Source organism: Oxyura jamaicensis, chromosome 4 (genome assembly GCF_011077185.1).
Source record: "Oxyura jamaicensis isolate SHBP4307 breed ruddy duck chromosome 4, BPBGC_Ojam_1.0, whole genome shotgun sequence".
Classification (NCBI taxonomy): domain Eukaryota; kingdom Metazoa; phylum Chordata; class Aves; order Anseriformes; family Anatidae; genus Oxyura; species Oxyura jamaicensis.
This window is the reverse complement of record NC_048896.1, coordinates 44960263-44987670: the sequence shown is the minus strand read 5'-3', so window position 1 is coordinate 44987670 and position 27408 is coordinate 44960263. Positions and strand designations below refer to the sequence as shown.

Below are 27408 nucleotides of genomic sequence, written 5' to 3'. Positions count from 1 at the left end.
AAAAATACCCAGGAAAGATCTCTAGTGTTTTCCAGTGGGGAGCAGGCCTATTAAAATTGACATGATCCTGCCATGTTGCAGTAATGTGTAAGCCATTTGCATGTTTTAGCAGTGAAAATCTACTTGTTTTAATTTCAGTGAAGAATTTCCTGCTGCTCTGCTACCACACAAGCTGTGTATCTCCGTTTGCAGTTTAGGGGCTGCAGGCACCAAAGTACAGGGGAGCTTCTTCCCTGTGTCCAAGGAAAATGGTTGCTCTAGAAATCAGGGTTGTGACCTATGGTGTTGCAGGCGTAAGTTCGTCTCTTTGCTCCCTCACTGACTGACTTTGTAGCATTAGGTTCAAAGCATCTCAACCCCCTGCTGAAATGCAGGCATATAGTGAGGACATGGTGCTATTGCGAGGCTGCTAAAAGTTGCCTTTTGATAGTACAGCAGTGGTATGTTCTAAGGTGTACATGCAGGTGAATGTAATCTAATTTCTATATATTAATATTCAGAAAGTGTTGCACAAAAGCTGATCCTATCAATCTGAAGGAAAAAGTAATGAGAATGTCAGACTTCTTTATGTTAAGGACTTCTAGGTGCTGCCATTGCAACTAAATTAATTAAATTCTGCTTATGGTGCGTCTCTTTCAGTATCGGGAGGTCACCTGCAGAGCTTTATGCTGCCTTGCCTGGGCTGCTTCTGGTATGGGTGGGAGTTGGTTCACTAAAAGCTTCACTGCATTGCAGGGTGCAGTAAAGATATACTTTCAGTGTATACTTTCCGAAGCACTGCTCTTTCAAAGACAGTGAATATTCTTTACTGACTATTCTTGCTTCATGCTGATTGTTTACATCAAAAGTGACTTCTCACTTCCTTATTTTTCAGCTGCAGAATGGATCAGTATTGAAATTGCCTGAGAAGTAAATTTAAAGAATGCACAGCTCATGTTGGTGAGTACAATGTAATTGTTTGGCTGCCTGTTGTTCCAGATTATATGAAGAAGACCTTTCTGTCGTAAAGAGAACAAAACTCTTTAGAATGAGATTTCAAGTTTGGTGTATTTAATTATGTACAAACTGTTGTTCAGGTTACATGCATGTAATCTATACCTCTCATGTCCAGTTCTGTACAAGACTTGTATAGTGTCTTTGGAATTTCATGCTTATAAGCACTGTGAAAAAGGCTGTGAGGGCTGTACAGATTCAGAAGAAAATTGTATATTCCTTATGCATTTGTTCCAATAGCATAGCCAATGCTCAGCATCTCTAAGGACTCGGCCTGTCTTTCTGAAATAATAGCTAAGTTGAAAACTTTTTGGGCTGAAGAAGTGATTAACTATTCCTACAAAGAAAATAACCTGTATTATACCTGTTACAAGTAGAAGAACTCCATAATGTATATAACCTGGCTGCTAAGCTATTGGCTCTGCTTCTCTCAAGGAAAGCTCCAAAGCCACATGGTGTCTCAGGATACTGGATTTTGTACTTGGACCTCTGTATTAAAACTCATGCAGAGTGATAGCTCCCTATTGGATATACATCTGAAGAGCCGCAAGAGTGCAAGTCATTCCAGCAAGGGTCTGGTATAAATTACATTCAGTAAATTGGCTCCAGATAAGTCTATTTTGGAATGTGGAACATGAAGAACTTGTGTGGTGTACAAAATCCTCCTACTTCTTGCACAAACCATGTCTCCTTATGGGGAGCTGCCTTCACAGTCATAGAAATACAGATCTAGAGGCTGGCAGATTTTGGATGGCAAAATCCCATGGGATCAGACCTTTCACAGACTGCTATTAGCCTACTGGGCATATTATTTAGCAACTGAGAAATGCAATGGGATCTAAAAGCTGTATCAGATGCTTCATTTAGCTATAGTGAGGTGTCTTTGCCAATGTGCATCTTGATTCTGATATATGCAGTCTGAGATTACGGAAGAGGTAGTCATGGTGTAGCTGTTTAAAACTCAAAATATTTTTTAAATCATTGATTTCCATGCATCTGAAGTAAAGATCAGTTATTCAAAACATACTTATATTTTATCAATTTATACTTATCAATAATTTAAAACATTTGGAGGTTTTTAATGTTGAAAAATATGTGTATCTATAATGGTGGTAAAAACTCAGTATGATTTAATAATTCTTTGTATATTTAACACCTAAACATGCTATTGAGTTGAAAAATCAGATTTGATTAAGAGTTTGGCAATGAAGGAATGAGTTCACAAAGCCAGCTTGTAAGTTTACACCTGTTTTGTGAAAAGCTTGCATGATTATGCAACTATGAGAAGAAACTGGTGTTTATATTAAGAATCCTTAATTATTCATCTAGTGCAGATGTAAGCCAGTGCTTCATAATCTGGTTCTCTTTTGTTATATCAAGCAAGAAACGTTCGGTGAAGTTCTCTAACTGCCAAGATGTGCAAAGAAAAAATGTAAATGGGTGGAAGTAGCTGAAGGAGAATTTCTCTAAACTGATAGGGTTTTCATTGGCCATGCTATACCTGCCAATGTTCTGCACGTTTTCTGAAAACCAAGGGAAATGTTTTTAGGGGTATGTCAGGGTGTAAGCGGTAAAAAGAACTATTGCTCAGTTCAATTGTCCATTAGAGTAAGGACTAGATCACCTCACAGGAGCAGAAATTAGGGCAGGACTTCTCAAGTCCTACCCTTCTCAGAAGCTGGGCCCAATGCCTCTGGCTCCTGCTGCTCTCTGCTCCTGAAATCATCACCCACTCCTGACAGGGAGTTCTAATTCCATGTGCATCCTAGCTACTGATACATACAAAAGGTGAGGTATAAATCTTGCTTTACTATGAACGAGGCAAGCTGGATGCTTGTTTGGAATAAAGACAGCAGAACTCACAGCGGAAGAGCATTTAGACTTTACACACTTGGTGTCACTTGTAGTCTCACTCGTAATTAAGTTGCCTATGTGTAAAACGTTCTTTTCCTGCAGTAAAATGGCTGTCATTCAAACCGCACTTCAGATATCAAAGTTCCTGTCCTACAGTGAGATAAATCCTGGCAAAAGTAAATATAGATGGATGTAATTGTTTTGCAGTTTGTAGTCTATAGGCCTGATTTTGACTGTATGCCCGTTATATAATGTCATAATGCCATTGGCTTCCTTGGAAATAATTGCTGATTACAGTAATTTGAAGGCTTGTCTACATGAAGTACATTTAAGAACTGAATTGGGGTGTGAATGTAAATCACATTAGCTCTTCAAGCCTCTGTGGATCCTCTTGCTCTGAGTGCCTTCATGGAGTTTGGACTAATCCACATCCAAAGGTAATAAGTATCCTGATTTGTTCTGTGCTAAGTTTTTAATGGCCAGCAGGCTAAACTGATATTGCTCCCAAATCACCTGTCTCCTTTCTGCTTCATTCGTATGGTCCTCTTACATAGCAGTGTGATTATAAACTCAGTGTTTCTGAAATATTCTCAGCCCCAGAGTTCCCCAGTTAGAAACTAAATGTGTCATGTTGTGCTTTATCTCCCTCTCTGTGGTGATGACGGAACTTACATACGTGTGAAACTCCTAGGTCCCTATGGTGAAGAAGTTTAGGTGAGCACCTATCTTCCATACTATCAAATGCTATTTTGCGTGCTTTTATGCAGAGGGTAATGCAACACAGAATGCTGTACATGGGTTCTTCCAGCTCTGAATTAGTCTCTTTTATCTGTCTCTGACCACAACAGATGTTGGCAGCCTTTCTATTCCATATCCTTAAGTCAGACTAAGAATATCAGTTCCGCTTAGAGAAGCTGTAGGGAAAAAGTTTAACCCTTTCAGGTGGCTTTCCCTAATTTTTCTTTAAAGCTCTTGACTTTTTATTTTAAAGGAAAAGAGGAGTCAGCAAATGTCAAAAGTGACAAATATATCTTTGGGGAGGGGGTGGTCCACAGTTTAAATTCCATAGATGTGCTCATTGGTCTCTCTACATTTTTCAGTCAGCTTCCCTCTCACTGGGGACACAGACAGAGGTTAAAAAGATCACTGCAAATGTTTCTAATATAAAGTTAGCAAAGGAATTTGCATGGAATGGCAGCAGTACTCTAAAAGGCTTGAGTGTAATGTTCAGCATTTAGGAGGTACCCTATTGCAGCACAGACGGCACTAGCAGTCTCTGGAAAATTAGCCCCTCTTGCACATCCCAAACAATCAGTTCATTATATTGCATTGGTAATAGTATGAAACCTTATTTTGAAGGTTTGGAAAGAAGTAGGCTATTTTTGCTATAGGTAAAATTAACAAAAGTTTCATATACCTAGATTCTCCTCAGAATAACCCTGGGCTGTTTGCTTTCATCTTAAAATTCAAAAACAAGCAAGAAAAACAAAGCCTTGGATATATACTTTTAAATAATTACAAATGCAGGTATTTTGTTGCAATGTTTTATTTAAAGCTCACCAGAGGTCACAAAAAGAAAATACTATATATATATTAGAATTAATAATTTGAGAAGGGCCTATTATATCTCCACACGATACTTGTAGCCTGTTCACTGCTGCTGGTTGAGATTACCAGCTACCAGAAAGATCCTGGCAATGCCAGAAACCAGTCCAGCTTTCTTCTTATCGTTCTGCTGCTGTACTCATGCCTCAAATACAGCCCTGCACTGCCTGGTGTCTAGCTAGCTACATGTCTTCAAGCGAGAGGGCTGTAAGGATCTAATTTTACTGACTGACAAGGGCTGCAGAAGCATACACAGCTTGCTCATATCCTTTGTGGAGTTGGAAGCGGAGCCACCTTTTTTCTTTTTTTTTTCCACCACACAGAGACGCCATCACATATGTTCAGAGGCTGATGAACTGAAAAGATCTGGGAGCCACATGTGACCAGTAGAATGAGCATCAGCCTAGCATAGAGTTTCAGTGGGAGATGACTTTTGGGAAAGTTCCCACAGAAATGCCATTGTAGCATTTCTGTCCTTACTGGGCCTGATTTCATTTATTCTGAGGCTTCCTCACGTGTTCCTGGCACTGCAATGAGACCTTAAAGCGGGTATAAAGCACATTTGCGATCACATTGAGGCCCTTTGGCATTGCCAGAAGGGTGTGAAAGGGCTGCTCATGTCAAGAAGAATCTGGCCCACTATGTTTATCCGTACAGTAGCTTCTGCTGAGTCAGAGTCTGCCTCACAGCCAGGAAAAAGGAAGGGCTTGTTTTCATTAGGGGACATCAATGCTATCTGGTGGTTGCAGATCACCGGAGCTAAAAGCATGCTGAGGGAGGATCACAGAAGACTTTGTGGAACTCCAAAGCAGGAATACTTCGGTGTGATGAAGGACACAGTTGGAAAGATGATATTTTCAATAATACAGCAGCCTCTCTTTAGGGCTTAATCTCCCAAAAGTGGAGAGTAGGAGCTGATCCTTCTCCTATGAGAAGAGAAGGAAAAGACCTCAGGAGGCTGTGACAACCATGCAAGTAGGCAAGTCTTCAGCCAGCTTGCTCATGGAAGTGTGGGCAGCACCTTTTCTGAGGGCAGATATGAGGTGTTGGTCCTGTGGGATGAGTTAGCCCATGAATTGCTCGTCTCCTCTCAGAAGGGACTAACAGGAGTAGGCTGAGGAAAATGTAGAGAAGAGTATTTTCCTCAAATTATGTTTTTTTTTTTTTTTTTTTCCATGTATTAAGTTAAGTTATAGGGCTTGTAATAGTTTTTTTGGGTAGATGGGTTGGGGGTGGAGGGAGAGGAAGGTAGTGAGGGTAGATGGAAGTGGAGGCCTGCTCTCAGAAAGTAGTGGTCTTGGTGACTGGACAAAATAGCTGATCCTACTATTGCTTTCTCAACTGTTATCTAAGCATTTTATATGAGAGACTAGTAATTTGGTGAAAGCCAAGCATTTCAGAGGCAGTCACCACCCCTGCTGAACCCTGCAAGCCTGTTTGTAGGACACAGTGGGGTTGTTCTGGCTTCTGCCTCTCTGCTCTGAGTGGTTCCTCGTTGGTATAGGACCATGCGGTGCCCACCAGCACCATCTTCCTGGGTCCCTGTCTCCTGTAGTACCAGGTACCATTATGCCAGCTTGTTGTTGTGAGAGGTATGTGGTAAGGATTCATAGTCCCTCAGACAGAGAAGAGGTTTGAGACCAGGTGAGTGCTCTGGTGCTCTGTCCACTTCCAAGTGGGATATGGCTGCAGCTGCTGCCGGCCTTCTGCAGTTTTGTGGGTTTGTGCCTTTGCTTCATTTGCTTTCCCTCTGAGCACTCAAATTTTCATACAGAAAAAGTTAAGTGCCCAGCAATTTTTTTTTTATTATTATTTTTTTCCGACTACTGTGAGAAAATAAATTAAATCTTTTGAATGGATGCAGGCAGAATCCTATCCTGCCCTTCTCTTTTTGTTGCCAACCTGAAAAATCACTCATTGCCATAGTCCAACTTCAGGCATAATGGCAGTTTGTAAGGGACAGATTGAGAAATTTCTTGCTGTGGTGAGTGAGCGTTTTAGAGTACATACCCAAGAGATTTTCCTTACTGGGAACTGATCTATTGTGTTCAGTGTGTGATTTAAACAGTAGCGTATCCTGCAGTTACCATAAGATAATACTAATTTTTTTAGAGTTTGCCAGGCCTGTTGGTTAATGTTGTCTACTAATTGATAGTCAGAGGGTTTCTTAGTCACTTGTGGTAATGTGGTCTTCCTCTTTGCCGGATTATCAGTCTTTTAAGTGGGATCCAGCAACTTTCCTCAAAAGAGTGAAATACTAGATTCAGCCAAGAAACACTTTGAAATGATATTTAACCTAAGGCTTCCAGTGTACAGAACATGAAGGGATAATATTCTTTCTCTCCTTCAAACTCATATGCACATGATTGATTGCATTATTTATCCCAAGCAAAATTCTGTATAAAGGTCTATCTTTATTCATCTCCATTGCAATTCAGCAGCGAGATATTTTTAGATTCTATGTACTCTATCTGCTTAGTGTTAGCTTCTCTATTTCATTCATCTGTAGTTTTGCATATATATTATCCTAATAATTATACAAGAATTCTAATGATTCTCCCTTTTATCATTGATAAACATCTAGTAGTTTACTGAAGAGTATTAAAAAAAATAAAATTGAAGATGGACCAAATGGCGTAACAGAGAGCAACAGTCATGATGTCCTGTAGTCTAACCAGAGCATTTGTGGAATGGTTTTCCTGAGCAGATTTCGAAGTGCATCCTAAGCTGCTTTTACATTCCTGAGAATGTGAAAGCCCCATTGTCCCCAGGTTTTTCATACTGAAGCATGATATAGATGTGCTAGAGACAACTCTAAATTGGATTAATTTCCAGAAGTGCTGGAGACATAGCTTAGGATATTTAATACTGGTCTAGAAATAACACCCAAAGAATAAGAAATGCATGAAGGAGTAAATTGAATACTCAGAAGGTTTTATTTTGTCTGTTTCATGAGCAATGCTCTCCTCCCAGTTGCCCAGTTCATTGTAAGACTGGAGTTGACCTAACTCCTTCAAGTTTACTCTTGTTATTTTTTGACTAGGGACATTCTATTTTTGCAAAGTAGGCTACTGTGTCAGGTAAACAGGCTGCCATGTGGGCTCCGCACCACCAGCTGAGAATGAATGTGCATGTGGATATTCAGAGGTCTGTGACTCTGATGAAAGACTGACCTACTATCCAACAGGTAGATTACAAGACTTGACATGTGCTCATCCAAATCATGTTAAGTTTCTTGAATACTTGGCATAGTGTTTGAGGAATACAAGGCTCAAGCTGCTGGATACTTGGTTATCTTCTTGCCAGTTCATTTTGGGGCTAAAGAGTTCTGTTAATACTGTTATGTGTTCAATATCGCTGGTCACATCCCAATCACAAATCATATTGCTGCCACTCAAACAGACTGTGGATTAAATACACAATTTTGGATTTTTTTCTAGGCTTGTTCTGTTCTCTGGGTCTTTTGGAAGAAGTTTGTTTGAAATAGTTCCAAGCTTAAACTCTGTTATTAACCCTGTAAGGTAATTACTTAATTTCATGAATGGCCTACGGAGATCCTTAAGAAAAACATCTGCATTTGTTGGGCTGGGGCAGATTTTTGTTTTTAATGTTTGTTCATTGTGACCATCAATGATATAGGATTTGGAAACACTGTTTCAGTTTGGGCTACTAGTTTCTTTCTCTTCTGTGTAATGTTTTCTTGCCTGCAGATCTTTGTTCTGGGATTTGGCTAGTATGAAATATATTTTGCACCAACCAGCGACTTCTGTCATAGGCAAACATAACTTCTTCTAATGCTTGGTTTTCAAAGTGTACTTAAGAACAGGCTCTAGCAGCAACCCTGCTAGAGACAGGCCATTTATGAGCTATTGGATGCGTTTGGCCACCTGACTCTGTAGACTGAAGTTTCACTCTACCCCAGTTATCTTTCCTTTCACTTCACATCTCAAAAGTCATCTCAGACATGTTGAGAAAATAGGGTTGGAAGAGATTAGCAACTCCCCTCTCCTATTTTTTTTTTTTTTGCCCTCTGATGTTTTAGCTACAGATGGTGGCTGACTGTAATGATGAACAGCCTGTTCCCTTCTGCTGCAGGAAGTCCGCATAAGGAACAAGAGCACGGATGCACCAGAAGCCTCCTGGGCTCCCCACCAATAAGGTGCAGAGTACAGGGGCTGCCTGCCTCCCCACCTCTGAGGGGCTGTAAGTGGTGACACTGCTGAGCTCCAGAAACTGGGAATAGCGCAGGAGGCTGCTAGGAAACTACTGATACCCCTGAGGTATAGCGATACACCTGACTGTTCTCAACTGAGCCTTGCTGTTGTCTGAGGTTGGCCATTTTAATCTATGGTTAAAGCTTTTTTTGTTTGTTTGTTTGTTTGTTTGTTTGAGTGGAGATATCTACCCCTGTGGCCATATCTCTAGCTCAAATGTGCTATTTCTAATGAGCAAGTGTTAGTAAAAATGGAATAGATCTTCAGAGCAACAAAACTGTTCAGCTCTGAGAAGCAATCCTTGCAGATTTCAACTCCCAGTACTTGTGTCCTGCCTGAAGAGTGAGTAAAGAAATAAGGAAGATCTGAATTGTTAAGGTCAGTTGCAGCAAATTCACCAGCTTTTGCCAGACAAGAAATCACTACTTGAGCTTCTCAGTCCCCCTTTGAGACAGAAAAACTCTGAACTATCCAAAAAATCCAAAATTTCATCCAGTCACATATTTTTTGAAAGGATCTTGAGCAGAACATGAAGTTGCCTTGATCAGTTAGGCTGAATTATTCTCTATTTCTACTTTTGGCAATCTGGAAACATGCCTGTCTAGTTCCAGGAATACTGATCCTCAGAAGTGATAGTACTTTAATGCATAGATCGCTTCAGAAAAAGCATACAAATATTATGTTCATCCCAGCATGAGGGAGTTGCTAGTTAATATTATTCAGTGATAACAGTAAATTTGTAGGCTAGGGGTTTCCTGTTTTAATAATCCATTCCAGTGTTTGGCATGGTAGGTTTCATGTGAAAAATTACATTTTTTTTTTCCCCTACCTTATTAATAAATTCACCAGAATTTACTTGAAAAATCTTCAGAAAATAGCTTTTAACAGTTTAGCTGGCCACCTATTTCCTTCTTTCTTCTCTACTTGCCTCTTCAAAAATTATAAACTCCTGATGTGCAGAAAATATTTAGGGATAGACTAAAACTAGATCTAAAGTATCTCAAGTATGTAGATCTAAAATAGGATATTTCTACTATTAGTGACAGATATTCCAAGTTTCTCAAAGGATTACACAAGAAGTCCTTCGGGCTAGGCAGGAGTACGATGATGGATGTTAAAAGTAGTGTCATTTTTAGGCATTTTTCAAAAACGTAGTTATTTTTCTCCCCATTTGGGAGCTACACAGCAGGATTAATGGCAACTAATGCAGTGTAGGTTTAGACACACACACAAAAAAATAGTCGCAGCAAGCAATTTAAAGTCTCTCAAACATCTAATATTGTGAATAAATAGGAATACATAAACACATGACCCGATTTGTTGGCATGAGTATGGGATACTATCTTTGCCTTAAAGTAGCATACCACTCAAAATAATGTCAGGAAAGAAAAGTTTTCCTGTGCACGTTCTCAAGCATTCCATATGTACTGCATTTCACAGTATGCTGTTGTGTGTTGTGCTTCTTACATATGCTGTCTCTGGCAAAGTTTACCAACTTTTTACAAGTGTCTGGCTGCACATGCATTACTGTTGGTGATCTATGCGTTATATTCATTTTACTTGAGGTCATGGGGAAAGCACTGTTTCTGTCTTGGGAAAAAGTTGTAAACCTCTTTCAGTAGAGTTGCTTTATAAAGCAGCTGCAAATACTTTTTCTCCAGCTGCCTTTCTTCTGCTTTTTGACACTTTCTGGAAAAGATCAGTAATTTTTGAAAATGAGAACATCATAATCCTGTAATACACCTAAGCTCAGAAGTTAAGTTTGACTTTAAGTTTGATTTTAATCAAGTAACTGAGCATCTTTCCTTCCCCAACAAGAACATGAAAATAGGGGAGAAGTGATTGAAACAAGTGTCCTGGGCAGGCAGAAATTTGCCAGTAATTAAGATAGTTCAGAACAGTAGATTTAGTTTAGAAAATACAGTGATTAAAACAAGCAAGGAATGGACTGATTATAGTTGCAGGACACCTATTCTGAGTTGCAAAAATGAGGATAATGGTCCACACTCGGGAGAGAAGGGGAGTGGAGACGGAGGACGCTCCGCTGTGAATCAGGCGAATAATAATACTTCAGCATGTCTAATTGTCTAATGCTGCAGTGTGTATAAATTGGGGCAAGCTGCATATTACACAAATTAAAAGCAACCCCAAAATTAAAATTAAAAGCAACCCAAGCCTGTCTCGTATGAGCTCTGGTCTGCTGCAGAAGAGTTGACTTTGGTGTTTTCTGCATTGCTCACCACGTGGCTCTAGCAATATGAAAGTGGAGGCATCACTCAGTTTTGGAAGACGCGGTTGCATCAGCACCATGTTACCATGAAAGAATTATCCTATAATTTTGTCTTTGAATGATCTCCAGCAGTCTCTCTGCCTTGCCTTCAGAGATTGAAGTTGGCAAGTGCTCAATGTTGCTTTAAATCACGTCTTTGGATGTCAACTGAAAGTCTTCCCCATGACCTCCAAATCAGAGCGCTGCACACAGGATGCTCTAAGGGGAACAGGAATGGTATCACAGTGGGAAGGCTTTGCATCAGCTGGCTTCAGACATTGAAAGTGCTGTGAATTAGGGGTGTAATCTCCCTATAGTGAATGCAGAGATGGGCTATTCGGAGGAGATCTTCCGAGTACCTAGGCTGTAAGCTTACCTCTTCTGAAAAAACTTCTGAGTTATGGGCATTGCAGCATCTGTAATATCCATCCTAAAGATATTAAGACAAAACTCGTTTGTGAAACTGCTGAAAGAGATGGCCTTGCACTTTGAGGAGAAGAGAGAAATAATGGAACTAAAAAAGCGTAAGTTCTGAATAGCAAAGAAAAGATTTGGGATTTTCTAGTTTCCCTATGCCACAATATGCTTCCTCCCAAGTTATTTAACGGAAATGGAAGGTGGCCAGCTCTGCTCCTCAGTTGTCTCTGTGGATATTTATCTATACTAAGCATCATTGTCTGCCTCTTCCTCCCTGCATCCCTTGAATCTATCTTTTAATCTTAATTCAGTTCCAGGGCTTTGGTAATGTTTAACTATCTTGTTAAGGATCTTAATTTAATCCATATATTGCCTTTGAGTGGTAGTAAAAGCTGGCTAATAAAGAAGTTAAACTGTGAACTAATTTTTCTGCTTCAGGAAGGGCTTGAGGCTGGTGTCCAATCATGTTTTCCTGTATTGGGTCATTGTGAGTCCAGCTCTTGTCCCGGGAGTGATCTGCTCCAAGCTTTTCTTAGCACAGGGTGATGTCAGCTGCTCAGGTAGGATGATAACAAGTCTTCTGTGTCTCAGGGGCTGAAATCACTTTGTCTCCAGCCTTTGCAAACACTACTTTTTCTTTCTGTAGTAAATACAAAAATTAACGCAACTTAACAGGATGTTTAATGTGAAATGAAAGTAGCCACTGTCCATGTGTCACTGCAAAACTATTCCACCTTGAAAAGATGGGAACATAGGCCCTGTAGAGAGATTTGCAAAATCCTTGTGCTTGGACGAGGTTAAAGCCTTGCCTCTGCTTCCCCTGAAACAGAGCTGAGCTTATCCATAGTTTTGATCTTTAGAGTGTCAGGCTGTTTTTGGCTGTGTTTGAGACCAGGGGCAGGAATGGGAAAATGCTGAGAGGGCCTGAACCTGGGGGCTTTCCTAGTTCAGGCTGAAGGTTTACCAGACGGGTTATTAAGCAATCAAATTGGAGTGTTTAGCAGAAGTAACCAGGCTTCAGAGCTGCTTGAAGTTATCCTGTTCTGAGTTGAAGGTCACAGGTCAGATGCTCTGTCAGGTTTCCCTGCAACAAGTTTTCAAAGGTAAGAGCCAGCACTTTGCAAACTCCCAGTGTTAACATCTTTAATATCATGCTGGCAAATGTCTGCATATGCAAATATATGCATACGTATCTAATTATCAAACTCCTAGGGTCAGAGTAAAAAAAAAAGCCACAAAACCAAATCTTTAAACAGCCTGATATAAAGCCATAGATCTCTGCACACCCAAACTTTAGGGAGTTTAAAAACCTTATCCCGATTTGGATTTTGTCTGTAACGCTCATCTCTTCTATAGCCACAAGTTCAGTACACTTGTGCCTTTTAGTAGTTATGCTAGAAAAATACCCAGAGACAGATCTTTGTAATTAAAATCCTGATTACTGAAGGGATCAGCATGTGATGAGGCAAGAAATGGTGGCTAATATCTGATGATATCTTGCAAAAGAAGAGCCCTAAAGCTTGAATTTGTTTAATGCTCATTTGGTTTCCCATACATGAATGATACTGATCATCTTTTGACAAGCACTGATGATAATGGGTGCAAGTAGGAGTGTTACTTGTTTTGGTTTGCATTGCTGAGCATGACATTTAAAAGAAGAGAGAGGCATCTGTGTCTAACCTTTCAAGGAGTGTTTCCAGAGTCAAGCTTCTCAAGCTTCAGCTGCTTGCTTTTGTGGGACTAGGTGTTTACAGAAGCTGACCCTGTGACCCACCACCTACCAGCACACGTCTCCTCCGGTACTGCTGAGGACACCACTGCAGCCAGCACTGGTTTGGGTACATGTTTATAAAAAAGGTTATATGATGTCTCCTTTCTGGAACAAGGGACTGGATTTGATGACCTAAAAATCCCTCTGAGAACTAGATATGCTTGTATATTATCATATTTTCTCATGAACTGATAACTTAGCAAAGAAAAAGACCAAAATTACTTTTTTCCCTCTGGAATTACAGTGTTTCTGAAAATCACATCCATTGAGAGCTCTAGTTAGACACTGACAAAGAATCCTTGCCTTTAATTAAATTGTAAGTATTTCTTGGTAATGATTACAGTTATCATTTTAATTATTTTCACAAAGTACAATACCACTGGCTCACAGTGGAGCTTTTCAAAATGTGTCTCTTTACCTAGAAGGACAAATAGCACGCTCTGATCAGTGAACTCATGTGATTTGCAGATACTGTAGTTAACAGAGATTAGTGTTTCTATGATTTTAAAGATTTAGCTGTCATCTTTCATTTACGTTTAAACCTCACTTTTCTTTTTTCTCCTGAGGGCATTATGGAAGGAGTTTCTTGTTAAATTTATCATGGAGTTATCCAAACTGAGAAAAGAAAATGCCTACTCTGAAGAAAAAAAAAAAAAAAAAAAGGAAAATAAAAAAAAACCCACAGTTTTTGCGGGTAATGTGGAAAGCATGGATATTATTCAAGCTTTATGGGGGGGGGGGGGCAGAAAGGCAAGAAAGGAATGAAGATGATAAACAGTTCTGCCATGTAGGTCAAGAGGGCATCCCACCTTGCACAGGATATTGTGCAGACTGAAGATAGTGTCACAGTGCTTGTGGGGTGGGTATGACTTGCTAGAGTTCCCTGTCCAGCAGTCCCCTAGTCTTGCTTATCTACTCCCTGTTACTCCAGCCTTAAAAATCATGCAAGTCCTCTCCCATCCCAGCACACAAGCAAGGGAACCCAGTCCTGCTGTGTGACCCAAATGGCAGCACCGCTGTGTGAGGAGCACACGTGGTGCCATTTGATGGAATGTGTGCATCCATGTAGGTTGCCTGATGGAAGTTGCATGACATTCTTTCCTGTCTCTGGCTAGGGAATGATTTAGGTGGGACTCACTGAATACCTTTAATTGAGAGTAGTACACATCTGGGTAGGTGATGAGCCCCCTGAAGGGCTAGTTCAGGCAGAAACTAGAGGTTACTTATATTGGCCAGGGCTCACTGGATTAGGCACAGTAACCGGACAGCTTCTGCTCCAAACCACCAGCAAACAAAAAGGAAAACAATATTTTAATATCCATTTGGTAGTTTAAATGATACAAGCTCTCTGAAACTGATTGCAGGTAAAGGATGCAAAAGATGCTGTGAAACGAAGTAGATTGAACAAAATTTCCCAGATAGGGAAGGGGGAGTTTCTTCAGCTAAGAGATTTAGTTCTTGTGTAAGTATCCTATTTCAGTCTGTTAGCCTCTGTAGTGTCCTCCTCTGAAGTACTGATTCAGAGGGTATGATACAGCCTCTGACAGCTGGCCCCAGACTGAATGTCGCAAGTATACACAGAAGTCTTTCAAATAACAGATTTCACCTTTAACACGAGGGACTCAGTATTAATTCCTCTGATTTCCTTGGTGTCTGAAATTACCAAGTAATTTTAAGTGGTCTGCCGGGTGACAATTGCTGCAATCACTCACTCTTTGCTTGAAACTCTGTGTATCTATTTTTTCTCCTTGTATTTTCTCACTTCCCAACCACCTTTAAAGTCTTCCTCATAAGCTGTTTAATTGCCTATGTGTCATAATTGCCCACACCCATTAAGATACCATCCCAGCCTGTAGCATTCCCATATATAACCTTACCTGTTAAAGAAAGGAGCAGAAATCAAATACCACATCCTACTTTTTGAAAGTTTCTGCTTATTAGGCAATTTCAAAAATACGTCTATTATATTTTCATATCAACTCCCCTTGCTCTCATAATTTGTGCTTTACCCTTCAAGTGTTTGTATAAACCTGTAATTCTTCTAACCCTCCTCCAGCTCTGATCATCTTATTTTTCCTTTTCTCCTTTTGATTTTTTTATAGCCTTTTATAATTTCTTTCTTGCAAATCTTAACGGGCTCTGCCTTCTCGTTTACTTTCTTCCTCCTTCTCCATTTCCAATAGAGATAATTCTTTGTCCTTAGAGCTTTGAGTGGTCCCGTGTGAACACTCATCAGTTGCTGGTGCTGTTTTGCTGACAGAGGTGCTGTAGTGTGCAGAACGGGAGAGTCAGCAGTGCTTGGACCTTGATTATGAGAAGACCCTCCCCTTGCTGCTTCAAAAACACTGGAGGGGAGGGGAAACGCCTGGTGGAGCTGATATATTAATGCACGTACAATAGCACCAATTGCTTGCAGGAGTAAAAATAAAACCTGAACGCCTAACTTAAGAGCAAAATTAATTTTAAAATGTAGGTCGTATGTTAATACAGCTCCAGAAGTAACCTGTATAGCACCACTAAGCACATCATAGGAGTGTATTGTGCTTTTTTTTTCTTTTTTTTTTTTTTTCTGTCTTTGCCACTGTCTGTGCATGTACAACTAACTGAGCCATCAGACTCTATGGCCGTGTTGATGAGATGATTCCTTCATTTGAAGTTTGGTAACGAAACGGTTTGTGTGCTCTTGTGATGGGGGAGTGTCGAGAGCTCAGGCCTACTGGCAGAAGCAGGCTGTGCTCTGTGGCCCTGTTCTGGATGGTGTGAGCAGACTCGATCCATGCTCATGGTGTGATTTAATTTGGATATGTGTAATGAGAGCTTTGTTAGTGGCCTGGTAGTGACAACCTGTTTTCATCTCCTGTTTTTCTTGCAAAGCACACAGGCAGCAGTTTGGCAGGTGCAGGGCAGGACGTGCCCCATGAGCCAAATGTGCTGCAAAGCCAACTGGGGAAAAATGTGCCAGCACCTTTGCCTTCATCAAAAAATTTCTTCTGGTGGTCCATAATGCCTTTCTCCTGCTGGTCTGGGAGTAAGGATGTCCTAGGGGCAGGCTTTGAGACAGGTGCATTGGCCAAGAATCAGCGTTTGTATTGTCTGCTGTGCTCTGAGCGCTCCTCTTCGAAAGCATCAGGATCGACCACTGTGAAGGCCAGGCCAGTGATTTTTGGACCTTTGTTCCGCTCTGGGAGGGTGGTTTTTCTGCTGCGGTTGAAGTCGTATCTTTGCTGCACAGCCCAGGGTACTTAATGGGGGCTGTGACAGATTTAGAGCTGCACAGTAACAGCTTATGAATACCATATGCTGACTTGGGTTATTGGGCTGTTTACTGCATAATGATATTGTTTAATTTAATACAGAGGGATGGAGAGAAATAAGCAAGCAAGAAAGATGCAAGATAAGCTACTTCTCAAAGTTTGTGTAATAAGGGGCAATGCCAAAACAAGAAAGAGGGGAGAGCTCATCAAGAAGAAATAAGCAGTGACATTTTAAAAATCAAAACAAAACAAACAAAAAACATTCAAAAAACAATATCTCAAGACAGATTGGGTGTTTGAGCCCCTAGAGTACCTATCTGGTAAAAGGCTGAATGTGTGTGAAGAAAGTGAGTTTGATTATATTTGGAGAAAGCAAGGACAGAGGCATGTAGCAAGCATATAAGTTCTCACCTGCAGAGGTAGATGAAGTGTGCACGTGTCTTAAAAAGAGAATTCGGTGATGCCAGTTAGTATCTTAGGAGTTTATTTTTGTATCAGCTGTTTCACAAAATTTAAGGATTTGTGCTTTCCTCTGAGATAGACCCATTTTAAATATTGTCCTTCAGTTCTTGTATCAAAAAGCTTAGGAAATTTCAAGTCAGAAAAGATACTGGCTCCGGACAGTAAATTGTTTTTCCTGCCTCAGCTTTTACTTACTTAAGGGAAATAAGGGGATTCATGCAAAGCAAGGTCTCAGCAAACCGTAAGAAAGTCAGTCCACGTAGCTCTGTTTATAGGTGGTTCAGTACTTTCAAACCTCCCTCCTTTCCCCAGATTTTAAGACAACTCTCTGAAACTGGACCTGGTAAACAAGAGCAAAGGCTGCTTGGAGTACTTCCAGTACAGCAAGTGCATCAGAAGAGCATGTTCCTTGCAGGCAGCACTGGCTGGTGAGCTGTTTGGGTACCTTATATGTCACAACCAGCAAAGGGAGCACAGCTGAGCTGGCATGGGTGAAAGCACCAGAATCAAGAAATGCTGCCTTAAGGAGGTATAAGCAGGTCCCTTGGAGAAAGAGCAGAGAACAGATGAAGGTGTGGCTTCCCAGAGCTGCATCAGGTTACCATTAGAGGAAGGACTCACTAAAGTACATTATTTTTGTGCCAAGGACAGATAGTCATTTTGTTGGGCTGCTTTGAGCAGCTTGGCATGTGGCTCCTGGCATGAAGCAAGTGAGGATGACATAAGAACACCAGCATTTCCTTTGCTACTGCAAAAAGCAGTTCCTGTGGTCATTAACATTTGGTGAAAGCTGGCCAGAAAAGGTGCTATCATGAGGTGCTGAGAAATGACCTACACACCTTGTACTCAAATGGTCATCCTACTGAACAAGCAACTGCCCATTTAAATATCTACTTAATTACAGAGGCGCCAACTTGTCCCATGTTCATAACAGTTGTGCCAGCACTTTTACAATGAACCTTCATTATCTAAGTTTTATATCTGTCCATAAAATGTTGCTCTAGGCAGGTATGTGGTATATAAGATAGAAGGGAGGAAAAACTTAAAGGCCCATTACAAGTTAAACTATAGGTGGGCATCGTGCTTTTGATGAAAATATCTAGTAGACTCATGGTGAAGGTATGCCTGCTGTGGAGGAGAACTGGGACCCTCATTCTGCTGAGCGGCAAGCTGAGAGCCTCTCACCTTGCTGATGACTGACTGCCTGGTGGGGTCGTGTGATGCTCCTGTTAGTAGCCCTGGACAGCATGAAGCTAGCTGTGGCATTGCATTCATCGGTCTGACAGCCCTCAGTTGAACTGGTGGTTGCCACATCTGCCATGCTACAACCCTCTGACCAACCATCTCATCTAATCCATATCCTCAACTCTTGCGTGAAAAGACATGACACATTTTCCATCCCCCTTAGCCTCTTTTGTCTTTCTCCTTGGCTTTTATCATTGGGGTTTTTCTTTCAAAGTAGGAGCAGCAATGATTTTTTTTTTTTATATGGTGTTTCCCATCACAAGAACCCACAAACAAAAAATTTAGCAAACCAATGTTACTGATTCCCACACAACTACACATTTTTCTGTAGCTCTATGCTCCTTTTCTTAGAGGCCCAGATTTCAATGCTACCTCTCAGGATAGATAAGTTATGAACAAGTTATTTTCTGCTTGTCTTTTCTAATCTGTTTGCCTCTCTTGCCTCTAGCTCAGTTGTCCAGCTGTCCAGGCACTTCTTTAGTTAAATCATCACAGCTCTGACTGGCTCAAAACTGTTCAAGAGCCTACTCCTTTACAACACTCTGGTGATACATAGAAGTGCTATTTACCCCCATTTAGTTGAGAAAATATAGCCCAAATGAGATTCAGTGACTTCTCCAGAGGAGAGCAGCACAGACAACAAATGACTGAGTCCATTATGTTGTAAGTAAAAGGCATCTTTCCTCCTTTGCTGGGTAACTCTGTTTTTAAAGAAAAAATCAGGCAAGGTATTTTTAAAAACCTCTAAATAAGGTGTTTAGTGAGACCATGTCATACCTTAGTTTATAATCCCTCAAGTTGTATTTTCAGACTTGGAGTTTAAATGTACATTGTCAGTTTTGCTCATCCATTTTTTTAATGTCTGCAGGTGTTCACTTTTGATATGTTCGTGCAAATCAGGTATTTAAATGTCAACCCCCCCCCGCCCCGATACGATCATGTCTTTGGTTTATCTTCCCTGTGTCGAGCTAACTGCAGGGGCCTCTGATTATTAAGTAAAGGGAATTAACAAGACAAATGTAAACATTTGTTCAAAAGGATTGTACTTGGAAAACTTAATTAGAGGGCATGAAGCCATTAAAGAGTAAAAGCCTGTTGGCCTGAGGCTGACAGGGAATGCTGGCCTTCACAGCTACAAGCCTGGTCAGTTTCTCTGCTCTCTGCAGTTTTTTTTGTTTTTATAGAAACAGTTGGAATAGTCCTCTTTTTCTTTTTTTCTTCACAGTTTGGGTTCATACTTGTACTTTCCCCACACTCAATTGGAATACTTTATACAATGTCTATTTTTGACAGTGTCTTAAATATATCTATGTACTCTTTTCTGATGCCTAGTCTGATTGGTGTTGAGCTTTATAGAAATGCTCATTTAGTGTAAAAAGATGAAGCAAAAATCCTGATTTTCTTTGCTAAAGCATATGTAAATATAAACAAAACTTAATCTGCAAAAGACATAGAAATTGCTAACTGTGTAGGAAGAGCACCAAACCTCAGTGTCTTGTGATTTCTCTATTCTAAAACGCATTCTGCTTCCCAGTTGCTTGCAAGTATCTTGCAGGCCTTTCTGTGGCTGTCAAAGAGCATGTCACCCAAGAGAGAAGGAAAAAATAATTTTGCATTTTTCTAGGTCTGAAAAATAATAAAAGAAAAAAAAACCTAATGGAATAAAGAGAACTGGTGTGTTTGCTGTTGGTGTAATGCCAAACTTAGCATTAGTTATATCACTAAAAGGGCAGAAGTGTGTCAAATGAAGAGTAGGTGTTGGGTACTTTGGCTGGCTGCCTGTCTAATGTGAAGTTTGTCAGTGGGGGGGCTCTGAAGTCAAATTTCACACCTCACCTAGATTTTGGGCGGCCGCTTTAGGATAGCTGGAGGAGGTGCAGAAGGTGAGCTAGGAATGTAGGAGAAGGAAGCAAGCTGAGGATGAGAGACTGCTGAGTACTGTTGTAGGGGACCTGTCCCTGGAGCCAAAGGAACTCATCTTTGAGTCTTTGGGGTATTCTTCAAAGAGGTTCAACATGAATGTCCTGACAGTCCTCCTGCCAAAGCAAAGAAAAAATCAAAGCATTGTAAATGGGTGGCCTTCCCTTGTGTATTGTCAGTAATCCACAGGGATTTTGGAAGACAGCCTTGTTCTTTGAGAGCTGAGTGTTAATGTGTGTGATCAGCTGGTAAGCTCTTGGTTTTATCAATTCCTTACACCTTGTGTCTTCCTGTGCTGCCCTGTTCCAAGTATTACATGCGACATATCCAAGGGCTCTGCCATTGTTTGGGTAATTTCATTTAAGTAAAACAGAACTCCTGAGGATGACAAGTTGCTACTCTTGAAGGTTCCTTTGGGGTTAAGATTGGGCACTTCATTAGGGCTTGACCAATGAAGCTATTAGCCTGGTCCAAGAAACGTAGTGTCTGTTACACAGGTGCAGGTCTAAGTGCAGGTGCTGTGTAAGGAGGACTGCGGGGTTAGTGTTATGTTACTAATGCTGAGGGAATGTGGTCCCACAGTGACTCTTCCTAAAATGCACGGCAGAATGGATTACAGCCCATGATTGAAAGGACTGAACTGGGTAAATCTACTTTGGTGGCAGAATGGCTTCAGACAGGTGCCTTTTTCCTGCTCCAGAAGGCTTCACTGCAGTCTGGGCTGTGGTCTGCACTCGTACCTCTCAGGGTCACTTTGCTGCGTGGTACCTTGTGGCTTGCTGAGCCCCCCCCCCCCCCCCCCTAGAGTCACCACCAAGGTGCCCTCACGCTACTGGGCATTAGAGTTTTAGGGAGAAAAATCCAGCAAGTGCTGCTTGAGGTTTTGAAATGACAGGCAGATACCTATTAGCATTAATCCTCTTTCTGTATTCTCTGAAGAGCTCTTTGGCAAGGGTGTGTGCAGGACAGGAAGCGCTTGACAGGATTCAGCTCCTGCTCAGATCCCTCCGTTACAAATGAAGGAAATGGAGACCCTTCATCTCCAACCCAAGCTCTGCCACGGATGATCTCTCCGCTGGGGTGTGTGGTGTGGGACAGCCTCCAGTGTCTGTCAAAAAGGCCACCCAGGAGCTATGTAGGTTTGGTGAGGGGTACGTACTGAATTTTATGGTCAAAGCATGAACCTGCAGCCAAGAGCCTCTGAAACAGAGTGCTGAGATGCTGTGCGGGATTGCATGGGCTTTGTGATCCCCAGCGAGGCCATCCATCTTCCCTTTCCTGTGTGCAATGGATGGATGGCCACGAGATAGCTCCTGCTGCTGCTAAAAGAAGGGTAATCCTCTTGGTCACCTGGATGCCTTATAGTCCTTTTGGGCATATCCAGAGCTGGAGGAAAAGGGGAAGGGGGGCTGCAGGGGAAAGGGCATCCTTGCTGCAGAGGCTCCACGCCTTTGACTTGAAGGCCATATGGGTCAATAGTTAGAGGACTCAGAACGGGTTATCCAGCTGAGGTTGTGTAAATCGGACTGACAGTGGCATCAGGCCTAGGAAAAAAAGGATGTTAAGCTTTCCTGTCTGGAGAGATTGTGTGTCCATGTCTGGCCATCAAAACGTGTCACTTCCAAAGCTACTGTGACTTGTGCTGCTTCTCATGGCTGCAGTAAGGATTCCCTTATTGCTTAAACGTGGCTCCTCAAAGTTGATGTGTTGAGTGAGAATTTGCCCTGTTCTGATTTTTGTGTATAATGAACTTCACAACACTTCTTACAGATTAAAAAAAAATAAAATAAATCAAAATTGTAACTTAGAGATTATTTAATGTATATTGCTTATAAATAGTACATTTAATGGACATGAAAGGGAACAATTTGGCCAAGTAGATTGGCTGTAGTGAAAAGAAAGTTTCTGTGAGGGATATGTATAACTTGGCATACTGTGGGCCTGAGAATTTGAAGAAGTTGGAGCTAAATTTCACTAACTTGGAGTAGTTCAGCTGATGTCAATGAAGTTACAGATTATGAACAAAGTCAGGATTTGTCTCACTATGGTCGTCTTTGAATCCACACTTCCTTGATCCGTGGTTGTAGCTGATTTACAGTTAGTCAGTGACTCTATAATTCCAGACTTTTCTGCCAAAACCCATCAGCCTTCCCCATGAAGATCTAAGCTTTTCTTCGGGAAGGAAATAATTTAGTTAATTTGCTGAATAAGTTATGTGGTAGAGTTTTGTGGGTAAGCCTAAGGGAGAAGATTGAAATCACAAAACACATTTGAACATCAGCTGGCTGTATGAAATTCAACATAATGAAAGTCAAGACAATAACAGCAATTTAAGAGTTTATTTAAAAATCTGTAGCATATTGCTACAGAACTGTGTAGTGATCTAGGCTTTGAAATGCTTGTTGAGTAAGATGGGATACTATAGCTTGCATTATATGAAGATTTGGAACTAATCAGATAGTAACTGGAAGAGCATTACTTTGTAAAAGGCTGAGGACACTTGTCCCTTGTTTGCTATCTAACAATCAGTCTAGCTTTCTCTGTATGTAAACTTGTAATCCTACAAATATCCTCAAGGAAATCTGCAGCCAACATTTGCATTAAAGGATCAGTCTTAAACAAATGCTGGCAATGATTGTGATAAATCCTGGCTCTCCAAGAAGTTGATTACTGTGTGACCAAATCCTGAGCGCCATGCTGGCCTCTTATCTGTTTCATGACACTTAAAGCTTTGACCATAGCTTGATTGTTTCAGACAGGAAAATTTGTCTGTGGAAGTTCATCAGACCAAGTAGCTGATTTGAGCAACCAGTGGGTTTCACCATTCCTTGCAGGAAATCCCAATCTGAGAAGCAAGGCAGGCAGAGGCAAGAGGATTTAGTGTCTTCACGGGGTATGAGTGTTATAGGACTATTCTGTACTCCACAGTGGGACAGTTCTTAAAAGAAAAAAAGAAAAAAAAAATTGTGTCTGTCCTGACTTGGACAGGTGGCTCTGTACCAAACTGGAGGCATTCTTGAAGTTATCCTGGTAGTTTAAGGTTTGGGTTAGCAACTCTTTAGGCCTGTTAAAAGATGAATTGAGGTCAGGACTGAGACATTCATCGAAATCAGTAGTGATGATAGTGCCTTCATTTCTGTGGAGTCTGCTTAAAGGACTATGATGAAAGGAAAAAAACATACAATAAAAAACATTCAGCAGCTGCCCCTCATGGTGGTTTGGGATATGGAGAGTTCAACACAAAGAAATCAAAAACAGACAAAAAAATCTGAAAGACCTGGTTTGTAGTGTTTCATTTAGGTATCTCCAAACTACTTTTCCTGCATGGGGTATTGCAATCTCCACGTTCAAAGTAAGGCAAGCTCTTAAATCAGATTAGGTTATTGATAACGCGGCCACTTCTCTGTCGCCTTCCTGAAAACTCAAGGCTTGTGGCATCACCTTTCATAATGAAGAAAGGCTGAAACCTATTTTAAGCAAAGGAAGACTTTTACAGAGTCCCATAACTCCAGAAAAGGCAATAAGAAACTTTAAGGACTTGAGGTAAAGATTGCAGTATTATGTATTAAATCCCGCCCCATCTCTGACCACAGGGTAAGTTAAGTTTCATCTCCTCGTGATGGGGAAGCTGGGACGAAGCGCAGGGATGTTATTCACCACAGGATCCCAGAGTGGGGACAAATGCCAATATTCTTCACACTGACCCCACTGCATCGGCCACTGAACAAAAGGGCTCTGCTGTGCTTAGCTTAATGATGTTGACAGTTAACTGCTATGAATTTCTCTGGGGTTTCATCTTGGTTCTTATGGTGCTTATTGTGGCTTAAGCTATCAGGATTCAGAGTGCATGTGAGTGGCATTTTGTAACTGAAAGGTGTTTTCCATTTCCATTTTGTTCATATCCCTTGAATTAAGTCACCATGGAAAAATGCCAAATAATACACCCTTGTTTTGGCAAATAAATGCTAAAAACTTGATGCCTCAAGCATATTACATGCTTTGCAGGAAATTCCCAGACTCTTACAACAAAGACAGCCAGGCACCATATCAGCTCTTCAGAGCAGATCAAAACTGCAGTTTCTTGCAGGAGCTGTGGAGCTAAAGGAGTTGTGGTGCTCATGTCTGTGAGCGCCATTCGCTTACATCTCTTACTCAGTATGTCCTGGCACCTGAGACTTGTCCTGTGTCTGCTGTCATTAAGGGGGCATCATTATACAAACCAGATATCCATGGCAACTTCAAAGTGCTAAGAAAAATAACATTCACATCTATATTTCCCAGTTATCTCCTACTGGGAGAGCCTGTACAATGCACTACTGATGTGCTATGATTTATTTCCTTTAGTAGGGGTGCTTTTTATATGGGAGTACTTGAATGTGTTTGGGGTGAGTAGGTAATTTCCACCTCACAGCCTGGAGTTCAGGAGTTGTTCTAGTACATGGGAGCTGGGCACCCTATTATGCAAAGACTAAGTGTTTGATTTGTATCTGTGCAGCAAGTGCTGATAAACCTAACTGCATTTTAATGAAGTGTTTTATGTGGGATAAGACTGGATAAAGCAGAGCTGCACTAGACAGAGTGCTGAGCCTGGAAGACATTATTAATAAAGTTGCTTGTTCCCTAACAGAAGGGTGCAAATTACCTGTTCCCTATACCCATTCTCTTGCATCAGCCTTCAGTGTCCAGCATGACAATAAAACGTCACAGGAAAACAGACTTCTGTGCTGAAGTGGTACAGCACACAGCGAAGACTAAACGGTTTGCACATGTGCAACCCCCTAAGGCAAAATGAGGAGGATTTGGCCATGCATGTCTCCATTCTCTTCCCCTTGTTTCCTGTGCACGGCAATTTGAAGGGTGGGATTCTCCTCTGGGGAGGGCAGGAGGCCTTTGTGGTGTAGCAGGACCAACCTCTCTTACATAAGCATCAACCCAAACTAAGCTCTGCATCTGAAAAGCTTTGACTGGGGGCGGGGGGGGGAATCCAGTGCCAAATCTGGACTTTGCAATCCACATCCCTAGGACAGTTTGAAACAATGGCTGTTCGCTGCTAGTACATGTACGTGACTCATGCTTTGGGTGTGTGTTGTCGACTCTTACTCTATGACTGGAGAGGGGAAAAAAACAACACACAAAAAAAACCAAACAACTAGGAGCAAGACTCCTAACCTCATCCTTACGTTTCATTCACAGATAGCAAAAATTGGATGTGAAGCTGACAGAACAGGATCAGGAGGCTTTGGTTTGCACCACAGCTGCAGGCAACCACTGCATCCTGACGTGGACCAGTGAGACATCCCTGAATGCCTCCTTTGTTTCATGCCAGGGAGTTTCTTTGGATAAAGCTGATCAAAGGAAAGTGTTATTCCATACACTGCAGCATGAGTCTGCCTGAAAACTAACTTCTGTAATTTCTTTTATGGCTCTTATGCCCTCTGGAGTTCCTACAACGAGTTTTCCTTGCCTTTTGGTTAAGGTGACCCAGAAAGTTTTTTCCCAGACGTGTTTTGCTCAAGATGCAATGAGCTTTTATTCTTCCTCTTTACCTGTACCTTTTCATGTGATTGGGCACTGGGATATCACATGGTGAAGTGGGGGGTTAAGTAATTTCCTTTCTCCTTAAGATCTCAACACTTTTATTGTGTACTTGAATTACACATTCCTTGCTTCAGGCTGCTTTTCCTTGCCACAGCTTTTTGAAGACACTGGCAAAATTTGGACTCTTAGCACTTCTTGCAATGTAACGTAATTTTATCAGGTAAGTGTGGACCTCCTGCAGACCCTAATACTCTGAAGGAAGGCAACTGCTCAAAGGATGCCAAGTTCAGTGCGTGAGCACTGTTAATTTTGATGGCAAAGTCCCCAATGGTAAACATTTGTGAGAGTACCACATGTCTTAGATGCAAAGCCTGCCTGATAATACAAAATTATCTTAGACTTAAACAGAACTAGGATTTAAAGTTTTGGTTTCAAAAATAAGCTAGAAATTGAGCTACTGATACAAACCTGTGTGATCAGGAACCTGAATTTGTAGCTTGATGCATACGATGAAGTGAAAATGCTCAGGAAGGCTCTGGAAAAATTTCCCTTTTCCCTCACCTTCTCTTCTCACTTATTTGATTGACTGTGGAGTACTGTGTTTATCACCCACCTTGGAATGCCTGGAAGTCTGAGATGACTTCTAGGATTTTGAGTCTGGAAAGCATTTTAAGGCTCCAAAGACAGGCTCTGCTGTTACTTAATATTTGTGTGGAGCCACAGGTGATTTACGTGGCCTCTGGCCCAAAGACATCGCAATCTAAATTGAACTCTTCAAGACAAGATGCTGAGAAAGATAACAGCAAAGCAAGGAAATGAAGGAGGAATCCTCTGGACAGGTTTATGGGCTGTTTGGGAAGTACCATTATGCAGCATGTCAAAAATATTTTGCATTTTTAAAAGTAGGGCAGTGATTAGCCGTTTATTATGTGGAACAGTGTTGTGGATTATAGGAAATAGACTTAAGGAAGGGGTTGCATGAAGCCTGTGGGAGCAGATTCATAATAATCAGACTGTTGCAGAAATAAATAGCCTATCTGACTAGAAAGCCTGGGATTTTTTTGCTGCACTGAAATGGAACAGCGTACTGCTCGGGAGCATTTCAGTCTAAGATGAGCATGCGAAACACCCAACACACTTGGGCTTTCCCTTGCAGTTGCTTTTGAAATCAACCCTAAGCTAAATAAAAGAAGGATCCTGCCTCTTCTTGCTCCATAAACATCAAAATAAGTCTTTCTATATGTTAAAAAAAGAAAAAAAAAAAGATCTTTTTATGGTTTACTATTATTTGTTTCCTTTTCTACTTTGGGTTTCTGAAACTCTTCTGACTTTTGAAATACTTAATTTTCTTTTCCTGGACCCTTTGCTTCTTTTTATCATATTCCCAACACTAACTGAGACTTTCTGTAGCTATTTCAGGCTTTTGTTTTCCCAAGCTCTTGTCCGATGTCCTTAAAACCTCCAAGCCCTCTAAGTGGCATTTCTTGAGCAAAGTGCTAGTTTTATTTCCCTCACTCAGTAGGAATACAAAGTTATCTGCACTGTGCTGATGCTCTTAGCTACAAGGCAAGATCAGTCTTTTAAGCACACTGAGTTATGTTTTAATGTTGTTTTGTGACTATCTGGAATTCTTTTCATTTCCATCTTTCTGTTTTCTCAAGTGTGTATCATGATTTATAATCCTGCATGTTTGCATAGTATCAGTCTTTATCCAGAGAAATAAATTGGATATAATTAAATAAAAAGGTGACCTTTTAAATCCAAAAAAGATGATGCATGTAGACAAAACCCAAAATAATTCACATTAAAAGATGTCTCCTCAGCCTGCGATCAACAACAGCGTCCTGGCCAAATTTCACCTATGAG

General features: G+C 41.0%; 1 long non-coding RNA gene across 3 annotated transcripts; it reads left to right on the top strand.

Annotated features, from left to right (window-relative positions):
* Positions 1-877: 877 nt before the first annotated feature.
* LOC118166515 lies at positions 878-26236 on the top strand. 3 transcript variants are annotated; one of them, XR_004750545.1, is made up of 5 exons: positions 4779-5427; positions 8548-8732; positions 11791-11912; positions 13041-13190; positions 25198-26236. It is a non-coding gene; the product is annotated as an uncharacterized LOC118166515 (long non-coding RNA). The 3 variants fall into 3 exon arrangements; XR_004750544.1 differs by lacking the exons at positions 4779-5427; positions 25198-26236 and adding an exon at positions 878-939 and having other exon boundaries at positions 13041-13740; XR_004750543.1 differs by lacking the exon at positions 25198-26236 and having other exon boundaries at positions 13041-13740.
* Positions 26237-27408: the final 1172 nt, after the last annotated feature.